General features: G+C 35.5%; 1 long non-coding RNA gene across 1 annotated transcript; it reads right to left on the bottom strand.

The window, feature by feature from the left end:
• Positions 1 to 2,791: 2,791 nt before the first annotated feature.
• LOC116998320 lies at positions 2,792 to 20,818 on the bottom strand. The gene is made up of 3 exons (XR_004418350.1): positions 20,675 to 20,818; positions 7,707 to 7,879; positions 2,792 to 2,904 (listed from the first exon to the last, which is right to left on the bottom strand). It is a non-coding gene; the product is annotated as an uncharacterized LOC116998320 (long non-coding RNA).
• Positions 20,819 to 21,752: the final 934 nt, after the last annotated feature.

Raw genomic sequence — 21,752 nt, 5'->3', positions numbered from 1 at the left:
ATAAGCTCCATAACATGGGCCTCAAGAAAGATCCCACTTTAAGATCTACATGGAGACCATAGCTTATCTCTGCTAAGTTTTCTCAGAAATGTTACAAAACTATGAAAGCAAAAGTTACATTTAAATCTTGTTATTTCTAAGGAAAAGGTATTTATTAAAGGAGTTATCTTTGTGGTGGTGCTTTTGTAGAAGAGGTATAATTACTCTGCCAACCAGCGGAGTAAAGGAAAGAAAAATGCTACTCTCTGCATTTTTTGCTCATTTTAAGATTTTTTTTTTACAGTGTTTTTTCCTCATTTTCTGATTGTCTGTAGAATTATCTTCCTGCCTTGTTTGCCTAATAAGTATATACTTATGTATTTAATTTTTTTTAACTGGGCCTTCTGAGCAAATTTGTGCTGTTGTACTTACTTAAAGTGTTGGTATTGCATCAGAAACCAATTCCCTCAAAACAGACTGATGGTCCATCTGGTTCAGTGTCCTGTTTCCTGTAATGGCTAGTAACAGATGCTTGACAGGAGATTGCAAGAAATCCCATAGAGCCCAATTTTGATACATTTATTCATTAGGGTATTATTTTCTGAGTTAAAGGTGGACATTATGGAATAAATATGCTTTTATTTTTAAAAAGGTGTCTTACCATATAACAGTGATCATTCTTTTTCAAGTATATCTTCAATCCTTTCAAACAGGATCATTCCTTTTATGAATCATTAACAGATCCTTCCTTACACAAATCACAAAACACGGTAGTTTTCTCCAGTCAAAATTAAAAGTGCAAATATTCAATTTTCTTGATTTCAAATTATTTATCCAGAACATTAGTGGATTAAATGTTCATAGTATACTTTTTAGAAAGAATTAATGATACAAACTGTCAGAAAATATGTTCAAGCTTAAGCAAGGCTATTTGTAAAAATTAAAGACTAATTAACATCTGGAGCACCTGGAATTTATTGAAAAAAAAGATCTGCTATTCAGAAATTCTTTGAAATATCTTTCCTCTATGTAGAACCAGTAATAAAAATAACACTGGAATATGCAGATTAGTCATTTTCATCCTTATTATTTTTGGACACTGCTAAATTATCATATTTTAGTCATTGTGTTAACAACACAAGCAAGCAGCTAGTATTGTATATAAAATTCCAGTTGACTTATAATTGATTCTATATGGGGATTTTTCTTTCTTTCCACATCCCTGTGCTATACGCAAAACCTCCAGGTCAGTGCATCTGCAGTAGTGTACACATTTTAAATGCCAAACAATGTGAATGCTGGACAGATGATACATGCAGATCACTGCTGCTTCTTGCCCCTGTCTGCAGCTCTGTTTCAAATTAAGAACTGAGCTGAATCCTTTTACTGGCACTTATATAAGATTTGTGATTATATTAGAATTAGAGCTTTTAAGTGTGTCTTGAAGAGTTTCATGTCATAGAAAGTTCCCAAAAGTAGGCCAGGTATCTCATGCATTAATAGCTTAAAAAAGGGCACGAAGATGAGTTGCAATAGATGTTCAGGAAATTTAGCTGGAAGCAGCCACAAAGTTGTAGTCCTCTTGGCACTCCGAAACACAGATTTTAAGAAAAAAATAAAGACTTTTTGTAGTGGTGCTCACCAGTTTTACTTAATGTAAATGTATACAAACAACAAACAAATGTGTTTACAATTATCAAAATATATATTTTAAGTTTAAATGGAACTGTGCTATTTAGCACAATTTTCCATCTACTATTGTCTTGTAAGTCAATACCCTGTAATATTAAACTATAAGAAATATTTCTAAATGCACAGAGTTTAAAACTCAGGCAGTCAAAACTTTCAATAAGGCTGGTGTAAAAGTGCCTGCAGAAACCTAATTCTTGGTCATCATTCCCCTTGCATCTCATGGTAATATTTTGCTTAGTTACAGCATCACAAATGCTAGTTTTCATAAGACTCTTGTCATATTCCCTTCAGATGCTGGACAACACTTTCTTAATGAGCATTTATTTAGAGTTTTGTTTTCTGTTCATTGCTCAATGTATGGCCCTATGACTTTTTTACTCTTCATTATTTAAACTTTATTTAGATGACAGAATTCATTAATGTCTTTTCTGTGGCATTCATTACTGTGCTGTTTGGATATTTCATGCAACAGTTGATTTATATTCATTTGGTCCTTTTGACCCTGGGGGTCGACTCCTCATTTTACAGGTGGAAAATTGACAAGAGGCAAAGAGAAAAGGGAAATGCATCTTTTATTTTAAAAGTCACAAATCACAGAAATTAATATTCAATTCTCACATGTATAATAATTTATTATATTTATTATAGCATATATAATTTGATGTATATACTTATTTCTAGTACAACTTATATTTTTATAGTCAAACTTCTTCTATTGCAAATGTAAATACTTGCTATTCAATCAAATCAGACTCCCAGGATCAAGATTAATCTCTTATTTTCGATTCCCTGAAAATTTGTTGGCTACTTAAACTATTGAAGTAACTGAACTACTCCAAAGACTGACAGCACACAAGACATGCTTATGAATAGACTATACAGTATGCAGAGTAATAATTTCATTGCACACTCTGAAAATGATATTTGTTTTATATTTCTCCCCATATCCTCCACACCTTACTCCTCCCCTGCTCTCCAGTTTCTAGCCATTACAATATGCTGTTATAATGATGAATCATGGAATCATGGAATCTTTTTTGTTGGAAAGGACCTTAAAGATCATCTAATTCCAACCTCCTTGTCATGGGCAGGGATACCACCCACCAGACCAGTTTGCTTAGGGCCTCACTCTACCCAGCCTTGATGGGTATCCACAACTTCCCCGCTGAGCTTCGTGTCATCTGCAAAGCTGCCGAGTGCGCATTTGATTCCACTGTCTATGTTGCCGAACATCTGGAAGAGCACCAATTACAAGACAGAACCTTGAGGACTGGGCTTTGTATATAGTACATTGTTACATTTTTATTGTTAGTTTTCCTTGCTGTCTTAATAGCATAATTCTTAGACACCTTTATCCTTTCTAACCTCAGTTTTCCTATTTAGTCACTTCCCTTGGCAGCTTTAAGCCTCCTTAGCACCAGCTCCCCAGTTTTCTTGTTTAGAACTTTGTCTGACCTTAATCTCTACCTCTTTCTCATCCATGTGGTTAGGTAGTTCACTGAAGCACAAATAAAATAATGTCTATATTGCACCAGAGCTTAACCCCATTCCTCCATTAAGCAATTAGTAATAGCAATTGCAGCAAGTGTTATACAGCATGTTCCCAACATGTTGCGTGTTCAGTGAACATCAATTGTAAAAGAGTAGAAATTTAGTTCTGCCAGCATTACACACAACAAACAAGTTTATTCGAGTCTTTTATAACAGTGTTACATTTGGACAGATTTTTGCAGGGATAGCAGAAGGAATATTATTCAACAAATGGCAAAGCCTAAATAAGCTCTAAAATGCAACAACATATAACAGATAGTCTCTTTCTTACAAAAAGTTTTAGTGTTCTATTCTTCATCATTCTAATTCCATCTAGTGATGAAATTTTGAAATAAAATTAAACAAAATATCACAAAACAAACTACATTCAAAAATTTAGCTCAAAAATTTAGTAAAAAATTTAGCTCAAAGACAAATGTAGTTTCAGAGTGATAGCCATGGAGAAGTTGTATTATAATGTGAAGTTTCAGGGAATTTACCCAATAGGTAAGCCTGCCACTTAGAATTCAATGCTACATTAATTCACAGAAAACTGTAATATACTTGAAATGTGAAAAATAATTGAAAAACCCAGAAACTAAATAAAAAATATAAATTATATTATCAATAAAGATTAATAAGGTCTTGAACACTAAAGTCTATACAGACTTACAAAGTGGGTAGGGCTGGAAGAGAGCAGAATGGGTCATCTGTTTCAACCTCCCTGGTCAAGCAGGGTCATCCTAGAGCACATGGCAGAGGTTTGTGTCCACACAGTTCCTGAATATCTCCAGAGAGGGAGATACCATAACTTCTCTGAGCAACTTTTTCCAGTGGTCATGCACCCAGTAAAGTTTTTCCTCACATTCACATGGAACTCCCTGTGCATCAGTTTCTACCAGTTGCTTCTTGTCCTAATGCTTGGCAGCAATGAGAAGAGCCTGGATCCATCCTCTTGGCACCTCCCTTCAGATACTGATGAGGTCTCTCTCAGTGTCTCTTCTCAAGGCTGAACAGGCTAAGCCCTCTCAGCCTTTCCACATAGCAGAGATGCTCTACTCAACCGTATTTGTTGCCCTCCACTGGACCTGCTCCAGGACCTCCATGTCTCTCTTTTCCTGAGCAGCCCAGAATTAGACACAGCCCTCCAGGTGAAGCCTCACAAGGGCTGAGTAGAGGGGCGGTATCATCCCCTTGATCTGCTGACAATGCTCTTTCTGATGCACCCCAAGAACTACAATGAACTCTCCTTCTTTCCTAGTGAACTGTAACACTTGGAAGTTGTTCTTCAAATAGCAAAGATTTTATGCATAATTTCAACACATTCTAAATTAAATTGCTGCAAGCACTTCTCAAAAAGGAATGTCTGTCATGTGCTAAAATACCCTAAAGTGCCTTGGCAGGTTTTTTTCTGTTTCTCAAGACTACAAACTACTATTATATCAAAATATTATCAGCATTAAATTAAAATTGCATGGGTCTGTAGATAGGGTTAAATCTGTAGGTCTGTTTCCTACAGATACAGCTGCTTAATAACACCTGTTGTTAATTACATATTATAATTACATAAATAATCTACTGCGTATGTGAAGAGAGATCTTATCACATACTACTAACAGCAACAATTCTGTCCTTTTTGTATACAGAACTGCCTTTCTTAATGTCCACATTCTAAATCAATATGTTATTCAGATGGTTTTAAACCAAATAAAACAAATAAGTTGTTCTTCATTTAATTACCTGGATTGGTAGCAATCATTAATATTTACTATTTCTAATGATTTTTTGTATTTATTGTATTTTAAAGGTTGATGGATGAAGAGTTTACTGTAAGTTATCACAAGAAAAGAAATGAGAATAACAAATATTACAAACAAAGGTGACATGATATGAATATTACAAATGAAATTATAAGATGAAGATTTAGAGGGTAAGTCATAGGAGGAGCAGCTGAGAGAGCTGGGGTTATTTAGCCTGGAGAAGAGGAGGCTGAGGTGACCTCAGCACTCTCTACTGCCTGAAAGGAAACATGAGGGTCAGCCTCTTCTCCCAGACTGATAAGGCAAGATGCTATGGCATAGCTGCATTTGACATATTTGATTATTATTATATCAATAAAGTTGACTGTTAGCTAATTTTTGGTTTATAGAATTAGAGATACCATAGAGACTATGTTATTTAGGATGGAATTGACAGTTAGCAATTCACAAATAGTTAAAATTTTCCAGTATATTTGAGATCACATTAGTATTTCATCAGTGAACAATTTGCTGAGTAGAGACTTATGACTTAACTAGTTATCAGTGATGAAGCAATAATATTTATTTTAAAATCTGGAAAAGTGTTATTTAAAAAATAACATGATAAGAGCATTTCATTCAAAAAGAAAAATGTTTTCTTATTTGTATTTGCTTCATCCCTGGCAGGAAAAAACAAACTTTTCCATCAGAAGCAGTAGATAATTGTTATTTAAGAGTATAATTAATATGGGGTTCCTACGCACAGCTGAACCAAAGAATTTCAGTTCAAATCCCCATTATTTAATTAGAATCCAGTGATAGTGGGGTACATTTGTGATGCCCTATGTATAGCCTCACTATTTTACATATTTTTGAATAATGAATGTGTAAAGATGATGTGCAAATTTTGACTTTTTAATAACTGCTATCATAATGTATTACCTAATTTGGGTCACTTCTGTGTATCAATTTGTAGTAATGAAAAATTATACTTTGGTTTCATCTGTCTTCTTATCAGTACATGAAGTATTATGTTAGCACAATAGTCCACTGCAGTTCATAGACTTTATAGCTGAGATTCTTACGCATGACTACCTGGAAATGAACCATAAATAACCATGGCTTGGTGAGCTAAAAACAGCAATATGCAGTATAAAACAAAATACTTTATTTCAATCTCTTGTCTCCTCTTTCATTACTAGTACAGGCAAAGAAGTCAGCATGCAAAGCAGAAGCAGATTTAATTTTTCTGCATGCAACAGGAATTTTTAATTTGATAATTTTCTGCTGATAAAGAAATTATTTTAAGATACTAATTCAAAACTTGTTTGTAAGATAAGAGACAGAGCCCAGTACATTTGAATATTACAGAAGGAATAATGAAATATAATATTAAGTACGTTTACCATTTTGTACTAAAGTCTATTTTATGGATTTACCATCTTAGGGTTTTACCTAAGTCTAACAAAAACAGTTTGAGATGCATAATAAATTATTTGTGAACCATTCAATTAAGCATTTGTGATGATATTAATTTGTAATGTTGTGTAATGTTTTGAATATTTATTGCTTATCTGTTTTATGTTGAGCATATTGTTATACCCTCCAGGACATTTTGCAAGAAGATATTTAATTTGAAGTGTTATTTCCTGAAGCAACAAGCAGAAGTATAATTCTACTCTATTACTTCAACATGTAATGGTACCCCTCTCTGCTACATAGTCAAAGATGTTTTCTAGTAAACCTTCTGTCCAATTAAAATCAAACTATTATCAGGCTATTATGAATGTAGTAACTCCAGCTAGTGGTGGTCTAAGTACTTAATTTTTATTTAAAATATTTCCTTTGACACACAATCGTCTTTTTACAGCCTTCAAAGTACAGGTAGGGAGTATGATTGTATATTGAACAAATCTGACCCTGGATCTTAAAGAACAGACTTCTACATCAAATTTACCTCAGAAGGACTGTAAAACAGGGCTATTTAGAGTCGTTTAGCTTATCATATACAATTTTTTCTTCACTATGGAGTAATATTTAACCTTCAACCTCTTGGGCATGCTGCGGTTGTATTGAATGACCATCAATGTATCTTCATCAAAAGTACCAAAATATCCTAAAGAACTGATCTGTCATGAAATGATTGCAAAGGGGAAAAACAGGAGTAGCTGTAGAAAACTTCCATCCAAAGAAATATGTTAATTTTACACATCCATCTGTAACCTAAGTGTACATCACCATGAAAATTTTAAAGAAAGCAAATATTTCCAGCAAAAAGATCTACCCAAAAACAACCTAACAAAAAGCCTCCAAAAAGTATCCAAACTTAGAAAAATGGGCACTGACTGTATATGCTTCCTCTTTTGGGGGAATAAAATTGCAAACAATCTGTAATGGATATTATTCTTGTTGCTTAATCATTGCTATAAGTTGTTAAGATGTGATTATAAGTGCAGTGTGCAAATATATATAGAACATAATAAAAATATTTATGGTATGAGCTATAGCACTCAGATAAACTGCTGACACCTCAAGAAAATCAAATGTCTCATACATTTTACATTATTTTTGCACATGAAAATGATCGGGTTTGTCATTTCTATAACTCACTAAACATCACATAGAATACAAAAAAGGTAAGTCCTTAATACAACAGTAAGAATGCTTTTTCTTGTGGGGAGTAGTTACATTAAGCAACATGAAGGAAATTTTTTCAAAAACTCAAATTACTTGCTTGAATCTTGAATTGGTTTAATAAATACCTACTTTCGTTTCTGTTCTGAAAAATTCTTTCTTTTTCTTGAGTTTCCTTTTGATGTGAGGAGTACTTTTCAAGTTATGTGTCATCATCAAATCTCTCATCATGAGTCTTCCACAGGTCCAGATGCATCCAGTGCCTTCTGAAGTATCAGGTTGCTTTGAACCAAATCCTCTGTGACCTAGTGTAAAGTAAGCTGAAAAGCATTGGTTTCTGGCAATCAGCATATTTGCTTTTTTATTCTACAAGGGTAAAATAATGCATAAAGTAATTGTTTAACCCAGCTTTCAGCACTCTTAACTCCAAAACTGGCATGCTGCCAAGCACATGAAAGCTCCAAAAGGGCAGCCATATATGCCATTACCAGTTGTTGGTCACTAAAACCCAGCAGTATATTTAGAAGAGGCAGTGAGGGTTTCTTTATTTCCCAAATGAAGATACTAGCCTTAGGCTAAATGTTGGTTTGGTCTTTTTAATGGCTGTTAAAATGGTTCCATCCTGTTTGCTGACAAAGATTTTATTCATCCTGTTAGAATCAGTTGTGCATCACAGACATGTGCTAACAGAAGATGTTAGAATTGACCTTTCTTGTATTTTGTTTGCTATGGGTTTTTTTGTTTTGCTATTGGATTTTGTTTGGGTGGGTTTTTTCTTTCTTTTTCTTTTTTTCCTTTTTTTAATTTTTTTTTGGTTCTAATAGGATTCCCACACCACATTACACATCACCTCCTAATTATCAGTTCTTAAATGTTGACATCAATCTAAGGCCTAGAAAAACTTATATTCATTTGCATATCTGAAAATGTGTGTGTTCTATAGAGAGGTGAGGTGGCTTCTTCCTTTATCAGTCCTGTCAGGTCTATCACTTTCACTGCATCACTACTTTAGTCCTTTCCCCTTAAGTATAGTCTGTTGCCCTCAAATATTTGCAATCAGGCTATTCAGAATAATTTTAAGTATCCAGTCCTTGCTACCTTTAGGGTTGAATACTGTTGAAATTACATTTTCTTAAGCATCAGGAAAGAAATTTCTTTCTTGAGGATACATTAACTAAATAAAAACAGTTGTTAGTATGCCTCCTCTTCCATATTAAATTTTAGCAAACATACTAATTTTCTCTTTCTTTCCTAAATCATAACAGTTGTCTCATCATAAATACTAACCTGAGTCTAGTGGTTGGTAGCAATACTATGTGGTACAGCAAGCTAGTGTGTAAGTTTATTATGAGTAAAAATTCATTGGTGTTTTCCTTTGAAAAATCAAATGTTGTTTTCAAATTACACTTTTATAAATTTCATTGTGCAAAAGATTTAATTTTTCTACTCTTTCAATGTATATTCTTAGTAGGAGTGTTTGTATATCAAATGTCTGCTCTTAAGACTGATGCAAGTACCGCCAAGAGCCATTAGAGGCACCAACTTCACTACACAAAACCCACAAAATGTCAAGGAATATTTTCAATTCACACAAAGCAAATCTCCAGTAAGGACTTGTCAACTCACCATCTTAACTTGCACCACCTTGCATCAAGACAACATGATGTTTTTATTCATCAATAAGAAATGGCTTAAGGAGGACAACAGGAGGTGAAAAGGGGAGATTTTCTATTTTGAGCTGATTCTGGTCTTCTTTTTACCCTTGATCAAGGCCAGTGTTACCATTTAAAGTATAAATTATGACTGTCATTCTACATATGAAAGACAGAATTTGGGTTTAAGCAGACAAGTAGCTCCACTATCATTCAAGCTCTCGTCCCCTTGACTCCATACTATCTGTATTTCACACCCATAGTACAAACACTACGATTGCTGACTGTATGTCAGCCTGAATGACTGTAGAATATACATGGGTGTACATCACAGAAAGCTGGAATGACCATATCGCGTTAGGATGGCGCAGTCAAATTCTAGCCCTGTTCTTTAGTTCAGTGGTATATTGTTTTATTATTAGATTTTTATTATCACTCTCGGGAATAATTTATTGAAAGAGAAAGCTAAAGATGTGGCTTGCATGGGGAGCATTATATTCCTTTAACCTTAAAAGGTTGTATGAATTTGTAACTGAGTCAGTCTTTCCTAATATTTTTTTTCTTGTTTGTAAGAGTTCGCGTGCTGTTTTTATAATGTTTTCATTGATGTCAGGACCTTGGTATAAAAACAAGACTAGCACTGTACTAATTTACCCCATGGTCTCCTGTGTCTTCCTTTGCCTCTCTCCTTGAGCAACTGGCATAGCTGCAGGACTGTTTACTCCACAGCTTATTTCCCCTTTATCTTTGATGTCCCAGGATGTCAAAGGCTGTGAATTTAATATTGATTTTATAAAGTACTTTTACTGTAACATGTCAGTTAGGATTAGCTTCAACCTCGAGGAAGCTCAGGCAGTGAGCTGGATTTGCACGCAATGTGGCTCTCCAGCTCTCAGACTCTTTTCCCGAGCGAATGCTTTATTTATAAGAGTGACAGTGTGCTGTGAAAGCAGGGATAGCACACAGCCCCCAGCTATCTCTGTGTCTTGTATACACAACGTCAGTGCCCTGTGTATACATTAGGCTTGAAAATGTAAGTGGATCAGAGAGACGTATCATTTGCTGGTATGTAAACAGACAGATGAGTTTATAGATCGCATTAAACCCCAGTGGCTGTAACTAGTGGAAGAGACTTCCTGGAGTCCCATCCCCCATCTCACTCCTCCTTGCTCCTCCTTATACCATCAACACCAACACCAGCAGCAGGACTCAACTCCTTTAGTGAGCAAATAAAGGCATCTTTCCAAAGAAGGAATCACAGCTGAAGAATATTCTTGCTTGATCTTTTTCCCTTAACCTTTTATTGCTCCTTTGAAATGGCAGGTGCTGCTGACAGAGTATATTAATTTACAGATTAATCTGCAAAGTCTTTTCATAACTCAATATTGATCCTCACTCAGACCCAACAAAGGTGAAGAGTATTGTCCTTTTTTTCTCTGCTTTTTTCTCCTTCTTTTACTTTATACTTTTGAGAAAGAACAAAATTGCACTTGCCATATTTTGTATCTAATACTGAGAGGTAAGGTTTCGTCAAAGACTGATAGTGCTGAAGCTTGGAATTACACTCTCAAGGGAATGGTCACCAGTTTTCTTGTGTGTTGAGCAAATCATGCCAACTGATTACACACTGTTAATGAAAGATTAACTATTTAATGCATTAGCTTTTTGTGAGCACATGGAACAGCTGTGCACTTGGGTTATATCTCCCCCATTCATAGCATGTTTGATTTCTCATCGCTCCCCAGTTGCTCTGATCTTGCCTTCCCCCTCAGCTGAGACTTGAGTTAGCTTAGATCTTCTGAGCATTTTGAAAATATTTATTGTTTGGTTCATTGATTATTCTAAAAGCCTTGACTTTGATGCCTATATACACTTAAAGCAATGTATAAATAATGAAGAAGTTATTATTCTTGATATAGAGCATATATGGCTGCTTATAAAACATCATTCATGTAGCTGCGTTATCATCCTTTTTCATTTATTTTGTTGCTCTAGGTATATATGACAGTTTGAGGTTTGTTTTAAGCTATTTTCATGAAGTATACGCCATTCCAGTGTAAAATCTGTGAGAGTTCATAAATAATATTGCTAAGCTTTAGTAACCAAAGAAACAAGGGGTGGTTGCTACAAAGCAACACAACATCCATTATTTCAGTTGTTGCAGGGAAGAAATTTGAAATACAAAACTGACAGCAATTCTCATGTGCATGCAGGTATGCACATATATACCCTTCCTATTTATACTGGAGATGAGACTATTTTTGGTGAAATCAGGCAAATATGACTTTGGATAATAGACAATGTCATTTTTTTTGTATAATTACCAGCATAAGTGTTTCTAAAATATAACAGGCTCAAAATCTACAAATCAGACTCCAAAAATAGTATTTCAAGACTTAGAAATATTTTCCTTTGGTATCCATCCTCCTACTTCTTAACCATGAGAGAGGTACTGTGTGGAAATAGTCCCAGCAAATGATTTATGTATTTCTCACCAAGATAAAATGTTGGTGAGATATATGTTGTGTTAAACTGAAAATTTCCACACTAGATATCAGTGCAGAGAATTTTGGACATATGTCAACTAAATAATCAAAGGAATTCTAAAGCATTTTGAGAGCAACCTGTCACGACTGCCAATGTTAGAGTCCATAAATATTTGATATACCTGAGAACATCACCTCTTTTGTTTCCTTTGCATTTGGTACACAATGTATCCTCTCTAGTTTATTTAGAACTCAGACATTACTATTTCTCTCTCTACATAATATGATGTGCTACTTTATTCAGAAGGTATAGGTAGTAAGAAAACTACTAATTCATATTACCTTCAGAATATTTAACAAGGTATGTGCTAATTAAGTAAGAATAACTTGTCTATCTGTAGAAAAAAATCAGTTAGCTAATTATTCATTCAGTTTTTATGGAATTCATGCATACAAGGTGTGATGAAATATCAGTGAGGATTTGCTTTGAAACTCAATGAAAAACAATGAAATTTGAAACTTTGAAATTAATTTTTGTGTTGCTAGAAGTAAAGCAATTAGTAATTTGTATTACAGAGTAATGCAAAATTCGGTATGCTAAACTGACAGTTTTGTAGCCAAATAAACATCTGAATGACAAAACTGTTCAAAAGATGCACTTCACAATTTGCGCACAACCCATTATATCAAAGTTCTTTCATACAGAAATTTTCCCTGAACAGTGTATTAGCTACAATACATCCAAAAAACTGGACTTTGGAGATGTCTCATTCCACAAAAATAATCCATGCATACATGCAAACCATTCACAGAATATTTCTTATTACAATTGTTCAGGTATATATATTATTTCAAGGAAGCATATACTCCAGTGATTTTTAACAAACTTGATTTTTATGGGTGGTTGTGGGTGTCTTCTTATATTTTGCATGCTAAAGAGACAAGTAGAAACAAAGAAAACCTTAATGCATTGAAGCCCAAGCAGTCAGATGTGACTCTTCTGCCACAGACAACCAAAGAGTGACAAAATTCTCAGTGGACTTCTAGGGGGTTGTGCATAAAGTTTCCAAAAATGTGTTAAATTAATTGAATATCAGGCTTATAAAGTATGTAAATGCTACTGTTGGTTCATTATACAGCTTCTGGAGGCACAAAAAGTTTAATACTTCCTAATGTCACCCAAAGACTCTATGGTGTCATCAAGAAAAGAATGAAGGTCTCCTGAACCTCTGTTCACTAGAAACTGGTTTGCTTTCATCCAATAATCCTTGACTGCCAGAGGCTATTGCAGGGTGGCCTAAATTAAAGGAACCCTGAGGTAGTGTTAATTTGTGCCATAAGGTCAAAATAGATTCTGTTAACCCAAGGGCTTTGTTAGTACAATAGTGCCATAGTCACTCTTGCTACTTTTTTCTTGTTGCTCAACTGAGCACAGCCTTAGCAATTCTTAAGACTGGGTATTGAGGCTTTCAAGTTTATTTGCCATTAAAAAGACTTGAACAATTTATAGTAGCAAAGTTCAGGTTAAGTCTACTAATGAATTGTTTATACTTTGGGCTGTGTGGCAAAAATACTGTAAAAATAGATTGTTTCTAGACTATTATTGAATATCTAAATTTTTAACAGAAATAACTTTAAAGAAAGTACATTAAATGACTGGCTAGTCACCATTTTTTTCTTTGTTTTTTTCTCAAGAATAGAATTTCCAGAATGTTGATACGAATGTGAGTGCTCATAAAGAGCGCATAATGAGGTGTATAAGCACAGTTAATTTGAATAGCTGTTCAAAAATTAAACAAAGGCTAATAGTCTTTTGAAGAATTTGACCAGCTTCTCCTGGATATACTTCAATAATATATATGTGGATGCATTTCAGCATTTATAACATCAAATTATATATATTGTCTTTATTCATTAGCAAAGATAAATTTAAACACAGTGATTACCTCAAAAATGCTATATCTGTAGAGTTCAGTTGCAATGCTGCCTTCATCATTTAGAGGCAAATCTTGTGTGTCAGGTCTGACTTTGGCATTTGTACTGCTTAAAAGACACTGGTGGATGGATGAGAAAGAAAGCTAGGATCTGGCAGCCAAAAATTATCTCTGTTCTTCACAAAGAGAAAACAAACATCCTTCCTAATGTTTCAGGGAAATAAGTTTTAAAATGTGGCTGTAAAACCATTGTGTTTTGTAAATCTAGTGTACTAAAGCTGCAAAAACTATTATCCTGTATGGATCAAGTGTATTTTTGCATGTTGGCTATCTCAATTTCAAGAATGATTCCTAAGGTTACATCCTGCTTTCATCCTAAGACTGTTGGGAAATCTTCAGTTTATGGGGATTTTGCTTTTTGTGTTGGGACTTGCTGTTCCTGCAATTAGAATATCCATAGATTTAAATTTTCCCTGCTGCTTTTCAGAGCCGCTCACACAAATTACCATTTCTCTTCCTTCACCATATTTCTTTTTCTGTGGATTTTAAATTCTTTACTTATTCTTTTATTTTCATGCATTTTCTGTTTGCAATTTTATGCTTCAATTTTACAATTTGTATGATTGTTCTTGGTGGGAATTTGTTTTGCCAGGTAGGAAGATGATAGCATAGACAATATTCCAGTGTATTTTAACTGCATCTCTGTTTTATATTTTGCATGAAACTTCTTTCTAGAACTGACACTTTAGTCAGGACAGAACATGCAGGATAAGTACTTATGCCACCGTGGGGTAAACAGCTGTTCACATAATGATTGCTGGTGGAAGAGAATGTGGTACAGAGACCTCAAAATTGGGGCCCCCAGTTCTAATAAAACAAGGAATGCTTTAGCAGGGTTGGTTTTTAGTTGGGTTACATTTGAAGTTCAGCTACACTAGCCATGTATCCTTTGTCACTGGAGAAAGGACTCTATTAAACTGTGACCATGGTCAACAGATTTCTACTGGCCAGCAACTTCAGGGAACACCCTTTCAGCACAAAGCCAGCCATCAAAATACTGGTTATATGTGCCGTAATCTTTACTGCCTAAGATTCTGCATTACTTTGTAACAGGAATTTAATACTGTGCATACATAAGCATAAGACAGAGGATGCTTCTAGATCTTTTCAATCATCATTTCCCCAATTCTTGATCCATCCATCTATTTGCATCTTCATATTTTGCCCCATAGACATTCTTTGCCCCTAAATGCATCAGCAGTGAGAGATGAGAGAGTTTAAATTTGTATGTCTCCATTGGGGCCTGCTTCAGAAGGATTGTTAGAATTTGTAAAAACAACATAAAAACCTTTTTTCATGAAAGACTAATATCTGAATAAGAGGTAAGATAGGAGGGATGTCCAAACACATCTGAAAATGTAGATAAGGCATTATTATATATTCCATTGAATCCCTCAACTGTTGTCTAGCCAAGTCTTGTTTTCTTACTCCAGTCTTCTTGGCTCTGTGTACTGTGCTAAAATTAACTGCATCCTTGAAAGCCTTATTAAATGTCATTGGAGATATTCAAACATTTACATATTTTGATGTTTTGCCTTGTTTTGAGCGGTGTAACTTAATCAGCAGTCATGTAGCAACATCCAAGACAAATACAATGATAGCCTTATGTTCTATTTTTCATTAATTTAAATGGAGCTCACACTGCCTTCCATTGCACTTGTATTCATTTTTATTTTTTAAAAACAAGAACAGAAATACATTTTCTATTAGCAATGAAATAATGTGTGCAATAATTTCAAGATACTTTCTTCAAATTCCGTATGATTATGATAAATGTTGATACTATATTCAATTTAGAGTCTCTCCTATTTGTGTCATGTTGTATTTTTCAGGACTTGGAAGGCTAAACCCATGATTTAGCTTAAAGCTTCAAGTTAGGATTATAGCCAAAAATAAGATGAACCAGGAAATACTTTACTGAGTGTTGTGAGAATATCTCCTTTAATACCTTGAGAAATAAATCAGACATGCTACTTTCATTTTCAGAAATCAGTTGCAAAGTGTTGTATACCAACCATAATTTTCAGTGCTGAGGCCTTTATATTTTTCTAGGAAAACTCATAATTTGCTCTTCAGAAATCCAGTTGCTTCTTCCACACTCTCTGTCCAGGCCTTTTCAGTCAAAAGGCTATTTCAGCATCAGCCCTTGGAATTACCAAGAAAGAAATATTCTGTATCTTTTCCATACACATGTGTAACTCATTAATAGAATAATAGAATACCAGGTTGGAAGGAACACAGAGGAACATCTGGTCCAGACTTTCTTGACAAAACTGTAGTGTAGACAAGATGGCCCGACATCTTGCCCAGGCAAATTTTAAAACTGTCCAACCCAGGAATCCATCACTTCCTTGGGGAGATTATTCCAATGACTGATTTTTCTCATAGTGAAAAATTTTACTTGTGTCAAATTGAAATCTCCCTAGGAGTAACTTGCCTTGACTTTTCCACATGAGTCCTTGTAAAAAAATGAGTTTCTGTCTTCTTTTTAACCATCTCTTAAATACTGAAACATGGTGATAAAAGTCTTCCCTGTGCCTCTTCTCAAGGCTGAACAATCCTACTTTTCTCAGCCTTTTCCTCATATGACAGGCTCCACATCTTTGTGGCCTTCTCCTGACTATCTCCAGCCGGTCCACATCTTTTTTGTATAGAAGGGATCAAAACTGAACACAATATTCCAAATGAGCCCTGAAAATTACTGAGCAGAGGGGGATAACTACTCTTTATCTCTGATGATTATGTCCTTGCTGATTCAACCCAGCATGCTGTTGGCTTTTTTTTTACACAGTAGCTCACTGTTCACTCATATTGAATTTGTTGTCCATCACAACACTGAACATTTTTCACTGAACTGCTACCCAAACCAGTATATCCCAGTCTGTGCTGCACTCCTCAATTATGTTTCCCCAGGTGCAAGAAGTTACTTTTGTCCTTGTTGAACTTCATAAGATTATTCTTAGTTTTCTCAAAGTCTATTCATTCTTATCAGTCTCTTTAGCAGTGAAATAAGCTGAATTATAAAAGCCTGTTTCGAATTTACTGATTTGATGACTTCGTGGCATGTGTTACTTATAGCTGCAGTTTGGTAAATATTTTTGAGGGTCACTGCACTTTCTTACTGCTTGTTCCGATTTCTACTGTATAGGTATTCATTCTTGGTAGGCATGTATTTTTCAGGAGAAGAAAACTATATTCTGTTTTTATAATCTTTGTACCTGACAGAACTTGATTTCCTTAAGGACCAAAGCTTTATATTTGACAAAAAATGCTTGTATTTACTTATCACAAACTGTCATAATAAAAGAGAAAATTAAGCAGAAGGACAAATGTTAATTTAAGCAGCTAGTATCTTGTATTTTAACTGAAAAAAGTGAAATTTTCTTTAATATTCTGAAATATTCTTATCATTCTTATCATTATATTCTTATAATTTCTCAATATTATCTTATGTTCAAGCACAGTTATGAGAAATTCTTCTGTTCAGTTAAATACTTCCAACTTAAAACACAGTTAAGTAGTTCATATACTGTAAAATACTATGATTATGCAAATAAACAACGTGGATGAAATAGAAGTTTGGCAAATGTTAGTGTATACAAGATCTGCAAGTTGTAGGTATAAATAAAATATTACAGCAGTGATAATAAGGGCAATTCCATGAGCAGAAATGATAGTGCTGGAATAGAAATGGAATAGAATGAAAATTCTATTATACTTCCTAGCAGTGTGTTTCTTACCGTTTTCTATACCATAACTGTAGGAAAAAAACAGAACCACAACTTTACTTCTGTACAAAACAAAAGCAGAAATAGGGTTGACATTCAGCTGCTAGAGTAAAGAGTACAGAGAAGTGAGTGACAGCAGAAAGACTGCTTAGAATAGCAACTCAAATCTATGATAGGTTTGTGAAAATTTCAGATTCAGGGTTTCAGCTCAGAGGATCTCTATTCTTGCAGAAGGTCTGAAATAGAGGATCATATGTTTGGAGCTCAGATAAATTTCAATTATGTATGGATATGAACCATACACATTTTTTTTACCAGAGGGGTAATGAGTTACATAATACTGAGTTTTCAGAAACACACGGGATATTTGCTTTGGGTGGTGATCTCAAAACCTCACAATGGAGCAATAGCTGAGATACAGTCTTTCTTTTCATCCTGTGATAATTTGTAAGTGCCTGATGAGGATAGGGTTAACTTGTCCTTCATGGGTTGAACAGATAATAGCAGCTGCCTGCCCTCAATGTAAGGAGTGCTGGGGAGGCCAGCAGTGCAATAAAGAAATACAGCTTGGCTCAGATGGCAAGTTACTTGCTCTGAAAGGGATTTTGACAGGAGTGATCTCTAAGAAGCCTTTCATAGTGGCATACAATCGGACTTGGTTCAAGGAGAAAGACAGACAAAGAGAAATCTTAACCTCTACTTCCTAACCTTAAGATCTACTTCGGCTGTTTTTCATTCATTTCTTGATACATATGTTTCTTGATACGTGGAATTCCTTTTCACCTGAAACCCTTAAAAATAATCTGTTGAAAAGAGGATGTCTGCAGACATGTCTATAGATAAGTTCTTGTGTTCTTGTTATGCCTCAGTGTGAACTAAGGACACGGAAATTAACAGATCAATTGGAAAATATATAAAATTTAAGTTCCTTAATAAAAGCACCCTTTTAAATCACAGAGCGATGAAACAGTTTTGAAGAAGTATTTCTTACCCACTTTTTAAGGTATGAAGCCACATTAATACTTGCAATGATAATTATGTTCTTTGCTTCACGTACATGGAGTAAACAGTCTTTTTTGTCTTAAAAATGTGAACTGAACTCTGGCTGTTATGCTCAGAAAAATACACATTTTGTTTTCCTTTTCAGGATGACAAGTAACCAGTCTTGCACATCCAAAGTAAAATAATACTGTGTATACCTCTTGTTCAATCTGATAACTTTGGTAACACACAACTTTCCTGTTGAAACTTTATGCATATTTTATCAGTGACAGATGCAAATGCCTTTTACTATACTCAAAAGATTTTTAATATTAGCACATTACTATTGTTAAGAATTCCTTTTTTAAAACAGTTTCTTTTAATGCTCTGTATTTATACATCAGTAAAACTTAGCATGTAAGTTAAGTCTTTTCTCTGTGTTTTCAATCAAAATTCAGCATGTAAGATTCATAGACTCTAATGTTTAAGATTGTAGGCATTATACTGAGGTGACTACAGTTTCTTCTGCATATAAGCTGTTTTAAAGGATTTATAAAGTTCACAGCCTTTAAACTGCGGTATGAATTCTGCCCTTGGAGGCGTGTGTTGAATTCTCCTTGAATTCAATGTGAGTCCTATGTGAATGACTCAGGGCAGGAAATGGCCTTTAAAAGGGACTGATTTGCCTTTTAACAATTCATTCACAACAAACAGAGGCTTTAATCAGTCTCCTGACTAATTTGCTGTTCAAGTAAACTCAAGCCAACCTCTGACATTAAGTTTGGAGAGATGATTAATCTTCAGTATAAACTGGAAGGGAAACAAGCTCTTCCCTGTATCATGTCCTCTGTTAGATATTCCTCTCACAGGGGTTCAGGTGATGAGGCTCTGTCCCATGTTCGGCAGCGTGATGGAAGCAGTCTGGGCTGGCAAGGACATAAATGCACACCGACTATTGCATAAATGCTTTGTGATTGTTTTTACCATCTTTTCTTTTGCAGGGAGGTTGGAAATTAGGAAAAATAAATAATGGCCTCCCCAACCCAAATGTATTACATATATATAACATACATTTAAATATATATTTTTATATAGTTACATATTTATATATATATATAAATATACATAATATTCCATTTATGGAAACTGCTTTGGAGTAAGATGAATATACTGAATGGGTTAACCAGAAAAAAAGAACTGCCTTATAATACCTGCCATCTATGATTATTATAATCTTGCAGACAAATATAATTACAGTGTGTGATGTCTGTTTATGTCTGTGAAAGCTTTGATTGTGTTCTCTTGTCTGCATTAGACTGCAAAACAGCATAAACATTTATATTGTATAGTAACTCTAATCCAGTGCTAATGCCCTGAGCTATGGGTGTCACTTCAAATTGCCAAGATTTATGTGATACTTATATCTGCCTTTTTCAGGTGAATTTGATCCTAGTACACTTAGTGTTATACTTATTTGTAGAATCTAGAGACTATTAATAGGCTGCAGAGAGGAGTGAAATTACTTACATAGGAGTACATATTATAAAATCATAATTACTCTAGAGTTTCAGTATCTCATACAGAAATTAAGAGACTGGTTGTAGTGACTTTGTAATGATTGAAATATCAATATAGGATCTTTCGAATTTTAGAGACAGTGTAGATTTCACAGAACAGGTTATATACAAATTCATCATAACATTTTACCAATGTGCACAATGCATTTAAAATAAAAGCAGACTACGCTTCTATTCTTAAAAAACTCTGAGCACTAAAGAAATAGGTTAGTATTACACATATTTATCTTTTTTTTTTAATTTATGTACACTTTAGGAGGAAGATAGACTGATAAAAGTGAACACAGGATTTGTATGCAGCTAATGCCGTCTGTCAGCTTGAAATGAAGTTGAACCTTTGGTCTGGAGATAGCCAGTTCAATAGTGCCGTGGTTTAACCCCACCAGAAACCAAGTCCCAAGCAGCTGCTCACTCACTCCCCCAATCAGTGGGGCTGGAGAGAAAATTGGAAGGGTGAAAACCTAGAAAACTCATAGGTTAATTTAAAGACCGATTAACAAGGGAAGCAAAAGCTGCACACACCAAAAGCAAAAGCAGAACAAGGACTTAATTCCCTAATTCCTATGGACAGGCAGGTGTTCAGCCATCTCCGAGAAAGCAGGGCCCCATCACATGTAACAGTGACTTGGGAAGACAAACACATCACTGCAAACATCCCCCTCTTCCTCCTTCTTCCCATCACCTTATATCCTGAGCACGATGTCACATGGTCTGGAATATCCCTTTGGTCACTTGGGGTCACCTGTCCGTGCTCTATCTCCTCCCAACCTTCCAGGCACCGCCAGCTTCCTCTCCCCTGGCAGCAGAAAAAGCAGAAAAGTGGCTCTGTGTGAGCCCTGCACAGCAGTAACAAATACATCTCTATATTATCATCACAGTGTTCAGCACAAATCCAAAACACAACCCCATACTAGCAAACATGAAGAAAATTAACTCTATGTCAGCCAAAACCAGGACAGTAGCTAGACATTGATAGAGAGATAAGGAGACTTTAAAATATATTCTTATGCTACGTGATGTGTATGTACAGACCATATAAAGTGTCACATCTATTTGATAGGTATGTGAGGTCACTAAGGGAAATAATGACACAGTGTGAATGCTCACTTCAACGGGGCAACAAGTCACTCTCTGAACAGTGCCCAAATCTGCAAGATCTGTGGTTTCCCACTTCCTGGCTGCAATCAGGGAATGAGAAAGGATGAACTGGAGGAAGTTGGTGCCAGAGTCCCTTCATGGGGTTTTCGCTGCTTGGACTCAGGGCCAGCACTGACAGCAGCGCAGCTGTGCAGCCTGGATTCAGAGAGCTGTTTGAGGAGGAGCTGTGGGAAGCCTTAGCAGAGGCCATTCCCTTGCATTCAGGATCTGCATTTAATCTGGGCAATTGCCCTTGTTCCCTTTCTGGGGTGCTCTGCATCCATGCAGGGCCCAGCCACGTAGCTCACTGATCTGAACCTGACCCACTGGCCAGCACTGCCTGGCTTGACCTTACACCTGCCTCAGTGTTTCAGGACCTGCCTGCTGTCCAGCTCAGCTACCTGTCCCCAGGCCAGCTCTGCCCTCCTGGTTCAGGTGCTGTGTAACCTGTCCATCAGGCCATTGCCCTTCTGCCCCTGGCCTGGCAGGACAGCATCCTGCTCCTTGTCTCTCAGAGCCAAATATGAATTTGACTGCTGTTGAAATAAGGAAACCATCTGAAGAGAATAAGCTTGTTTAGGCTTAGTGCCCAATTTCTGTGGAACACAGGGTCTCCTTTGTGA

This window comes from Catharus ustulatus, chromosome 6 (genome assembly GCF_009819885.2).
Source record: "Catharus ustulatus isolate bCatUst1 chromosome 6, bCatUst1.pri.v2, whole genome shotgun sequence".
In the NCBI taxonomy this organism is placed as follows: Eukaryota; Metazoa; Chordata; class Aves; order Passeriformes; family Turdidae; genus Catharus; species Catharus ustulatus.
The sequence above is the reverse complement of the archived record's forward strand: the minus strand, read 5'-3'. Positions and strand labels throughout refer to the sequence as shown.